Source organism: Mauremys mutica, unplaced genomic scaffold, assembly GCF_020497125.1.
Source record: "Mauremys mutica isolate MM-2020 ecotype Southern unplaced genomic scaffold, ASM2049712v1 001460F_np12_obj, whole genome shotgun sequence".
Lineage (NCBI taxonomy): Eukaryota > Metazoa > Chordata > Testudines > Geoemydidae > Mauremys > Mauremys mutica.
Genome location: NW_025423207.1, coordinates 1 through 5,055, shown reverse-complemented (window position 1 = coordinate 5,055; position 5,055 = coordinate 1). Strand labels below are relative to the sequence as shown.

Here is a 5,055-nt window from a genome sequence, read left to right as displayed (position 1 = left end):
ATATGATAGAGGTCTATAAAATCATGAGTGATGTTGAGAAAGTGGATAAGGAAAAGTTATTTACTTATTCCCATAATACAAGAACTAGGGGTCACCAAATGAAATTAATAGGCAGCAGGTTTAAAACAAATAAAAGGAAGTTCTTCTTCACCCAGCGCACAGTCAACATGTGGAACTCCTTACCTGAGGAGGTTGTGAAGGCTAGAACTATAACAATGTTTAAAAGGGGACTGGATAAATTCATGGAGGCTAAGTCCATAAATGGCTATTAGCCAGGATGGGTAAGAATGGTGTCCCTAGCCTCTGTTCGTCAGAGGATGGAGATGGATGGCAGGAGAGAGATCACTTGATCATTGCCTGTTAGGTTCACTCCCTCTGGGGCACCTGGCATTGGCCACTGTCGGTAGACAGATACTGGGCTAGATGGACCTTTGGTCTGACCCGGTACGGCCCTTCTTATGTTCTTATGTTATGTTAAATCAAATATACTGATCCACTGTTATTTGCTGTACAAAAAGTAGGATAAAATTGAGCAAGAAATGCTTCCCAGGGGTTATTAGGACTGGAATTGCTATTTTCAACAGCCATTGCCATTTTTTTTCTAGTTTTGTTTGTTTGAAAGGAAGACAGTGATATTGCATTGGCAAATTCCCCATAGAAACAAAGAATAATAAAGGCACCTCAACTTTTCCTCATTAAGAGGACAGTCTTATGATATGCATCCAGGTATCCTCCAATCACACAAACTGAAAATTGTTCCATTTTACTGCAGTTTTGTAACCATATGGGAACCAATCCTGTCTGTGTTCTGTGCACATCCAAAATTCCTGCTGAATGACCCATCCTGGGAGCGAGTTACCAGTGACCCAGGGCTGGGGTGGAAGGAGGGTGCAGGTGGGGGGGAGCACCCAGGCCTGGGGCGGCAGGGGGTGTGTGGGATGGGGAGCATTGGTGGGGGGGAAGGAGAGAGCCCAGATCTGGGGCAGCACAGGATGTAGGTGGGGGAGCCCAGGGCTGGAAAGGCAGGGGGGTGTGGGTTGGGGGGGGAAGAGGCCAGGGGTGGGGTGGCAGGGGGATGCAGGTGTGGGGAGGCCCAGAGTTGCGGCGGCAGCGGGTGCAGGTTGCGGGGAGCCCAGGGCTTGGGCAGCAGGACGGTGTGAGGGGGAGCCCAGGGCTAGGATGGGGGCAGCCAAAATTTTTTTTTCCTTAGGGAGGCAAAAAACCTAGAGCCGACCCTGCCTCCACGCACTTTGAAGTAGGTAGGAGCGGATCATTATTATCCCTACTTGAAAGAGGGAGAAGCTGAGGCTGAGAAAGGAGAATTGACTTGTCTGAGGTCACACACACAGCCAGTCAGTGGCAGAGTTGGGAATAGGACCCAAGAGCCCTGATTTTCAAACTAACCATCGGATCTTGAATTTCAGTCATTGAATGACCTGAATAAAGTGCTCTGTGATGAGCTCCAGACCAACAACAGTGACAGTAATTATTCAGCAAGTATTTGAGGAGAACTGCAAGGTTAGAGAGAATCATGAACTGCTCAGAGACAATTAATGCAGAGAAGCAGCAAAATTCATCAAACATAGAACTGGTTCTGACTTATTTCCTTGGTCTTAAAAGAGAACAACAAGACCTGAGTCTCCTCCCTGTCAATAACCCCCTGCTGAGCCAATCAGGGTAGAGACTGAGGACGGGAGGCTGAGGGTTCTCACCAGAGAGCCCAAAGGATGGCCCAGGTCACTGGTGGGGATCACTGCCCGAGCTCTATTTCAGCCCCCCAGTTTTGGGTGGACCTCCCACAGTGGGAACTGCAGAGCACTCCCCCGCAACATACACACCCACACACCCACACCCCTCTCCTGCTGTTGGGAGGGGAACAGGAGAAAGGACAAAAGAAGCAAAAGACAAAGAGAAAGGAGGGAGGGATGGATGGAGGAAAAGCGAAAACAAAAAGGACAAACCCCAATGTCCCCAGTGATTCTAAGGGACAGAATCCCAGGTGCGCAATAAAATTCTGCCTCCTTAAGCTCGTGTTTTCCATGCCTAGAATTCAACTGTCACCAGATGGATCAGACTGAAAGGTTTCAAACCTCGAAGAGGCTCTTACCTTCTAAACAGGGATGGCTGTTTTCTAGTAAAATCACTGAAAGGGAAGGAGAAAACTCGAAAGAGGTTCCTCCTGGCGCTCACGTCCATGAACCCGAATACTCCCTCAGTCCTCAAAGAGAGACCTGGAGAAGGAGACTTGCTGGAGCAAAGCCACAGGGGTCTCTGAGGTTTCCCTGGTCCCTCGCCCCTGTCCTGCCTGGCTGATGTCAGCATCTCTCTGTGAGGTCACCACCTCCCCACCGCCTTTGACCAATAGTCTGAGGTCCTGCAAAAGGCCTTTGTGATGTCACTGCCACACCCCTCCCTTGCTGTGCCAATGTCCTGCCCCTGGCCAGGCACTTTGCAGGTTTGAGCTACTCCCTGTGGATCACCCCACTCGAGGAGCGTTCGTTCTAGGCAGCAAGCCGGCTAGACAGGAAAACATCAGACGCTGCTCCCAATGCTACACTCAGTTTTTCAGAAATTAGTCGACTTTATGGCCAGAAGAGACCATTAGAGCATCTAATCTGACCCCCTGCATATCACAGGCATATCACAGTGAGTTTATTACGCAGGGTCCACCCCTCCCTCACTGTGAATAGTACATGAACCAGCTTTGTAAAGGAGCTGAGATTTCCTAAGAACTTCAAGCAAAATACACCAGTTTCATAAAACAGATTTATTAACTACGGAAAGATGGAGTTTTAAGGATTATAAGTGGTAGTCATAAAAGATCAAAGTAGGTTATCATGGAAATTAAAGATAAATTCACAATCTAAACTTTACACCTTATTACGCTAGGCCGTAGTTCGGTTATGCCACAGGAAGGCTTAATGCTCGAGCTGCAGTGCATGCTGGGCAGGCTCTAGGCCGGGCTCCCCATGGCAGGAGAGAAGAAAATGACTCGGCCCCTGGAGGGGCAGGCTGGGGCTTCCTGGATCCCATTTGCTCACAGCCAGCGCCCTGCCCCCACTCCCATGTCATCAATGGCTCCCCCAGGTCAGCCAGAATGGAGCAGCGGTTTTCACTGCACCAAGTCCACTTATGGCTTACAGGCAACTCCCAGACCCACCATGTCGGCCATAAAGGAGCCCACTCAGCCTCGCCATTGCTGCTTTTCCTTCCCCCCAGAACCCCGCTTCTCCTGGGCTGCAAGGAGCCATCCCTGGGAAGCCAAGAGGCAGGCACAGGGTTCTGCCTCCCAGCAGCCAACCGCACCTCCTCAGGCTTTGCAGAACGAATGGTGACGCTCTACTAACCCCACTTAGCCGCACTGAGGTGCTTAGCTTCTGCCCTGCCTTCCTCAGCTTGACTTTCCTCTTTTGCCCCATTCCTGCCTCACTTCCTCCTTTGGCAAGTCACGCAGAGGAGGCCAGCAGGAAGAGCCGGCCTCCACCGGCCAACCTCCCAGGGCAGAGGAGGCCAAGCCACAAGCCTCCAAAAGGTGACACGCCTAACTCCTCTAGGTTCTCCAGCCTGATGCCAAGGTGCTTTCTCCACTGCTGTCAGCACCCTCTGTCATGCGGGGGTTGGAGTTATCCCAGGGACAGGCCAATAGGAGGAGGAGGCCTTCCTGAACAGCAAGGGGATCTGGCAAAAGGAAGCCAGCATGTTTCTGCCTGGTTTTGAACCAGGGACCTTTTGCGTGTTAGGCAAATGTGATAACCACTACACTACAGAAACTCCATCTGCTTGGCTCTTGCTCACCCTGGCACAGACCGATGGACAAACCTAGAGAAAGTGGTGGCAGCCCTTCAATAGGTCAGCTGGCAGAGCAGAGGACTGGAGCGGGCACTCAGGAAGTCGTCCTTACGTCGCCCTTGTGACTCCAGCTTGAGGGAGAGCTTCTTTTTCTTCCCCTTGCTGACAAAGAGCAAGAGAAGAATGAAAGGTCAGGTGGGCCAACTCGGTGCAGAAGCCCATGCTGCCTTTTCCTGCTGCATAGCCTGAAATGAGGGACTCGTGGCAGTTAAAGGAACTGCTGCACTTTCAGAAAACATCCCACCCGTGCACAAAGGGGGACAGAAGAGCCTGTTAGTCTAGCACGCTCCCAGCTGAACTACTTCAGCAGCTGCTCGATTTCTTTTTGGCCTCCTGCTTTTCTGTTTGGGATGTTGTTGTCAGCTACGGCACAGAAAAAGGACATCATTGCGAGCGGCCCATGAAGACAAGATTCACTTTTGCCTTCCTTGCTCGGCTTTACTCGCTTCCTCGCCCTATTCCTGCCTTAGTTCCTGGGTTTTCCTGAAGGCGACGGGGGGCCAGCAGTACCAGGAGGAAGTTGGGCAGCTAGACCCTGGTGGCAAAAGTCCTACTGCCACTTGCCACCCCACTCTCTTCTCCTAGCGTCACATATTGGCCACCAGGGACTTGGGGCCCAGCAGCGCAACGGAAGGCAGTGGACAGAGCCACCCTCGCCTTGAAGCTCCGGCTCATTAAACCACATCTTCAGTCGCTGATGGCCAATGAGAGACCGACATCGCTTGCTATTTTAGCACTTGGAAATGCCATTGGCCAATCTTTGGATCTCTTTAATGCTGCGCTTCAGTTCATGGGGGAAAGGAGAGAGAAGCGACCTTTCAACTAAAGGCCTGGGGTTAACATCCTAACGCTGTCTCCTACTGTCACACTATTTAATACCGGCCCACCCTGTGCTGGTGAGTGCTCCATTGCTAGATGTTAGTACATTTCAGTTACTGTCAAAATTAAAAAGTTTCTATATGCTTAAAGAAAATGCATTTGTTTTATTTGCTTATATATGGCATGAATAAATACAGGTTTACAGAACCTAGCCTGCAAATTTATCATCTTATATGACAGAGAAAATCATGCATCGAAATTGTGCGTCAAAATCATGAGCTGAGCTACAAATGCAATGAAAAATAAGATATTCAAAATTTTAACATATGGGGGGGGGCACTGAAGACACATCTTGCCTGGGAGAGGCACTTGGTCTAGGGGAGGCCC

At 50.4% G+C, this 5,055-nt stretch overlaps 1 non-coding gene across 1 annotated transcript; it reads right to left on the bottom strand.

The window, feature by feature from the left end:
• Window positions 1–3,698: 3,698 nt before the first annotated feature.
• TRNAV-AAC lies at window positions 3,699–3,771 on the bottom strand. The gene has a single exon. It is a non-coding gene; the product is annotated as a tRNA-Val (tRNA).
• Between the last annotated feature and the right edge of the window lie 1,284 nt (window positions 3,772–5,055).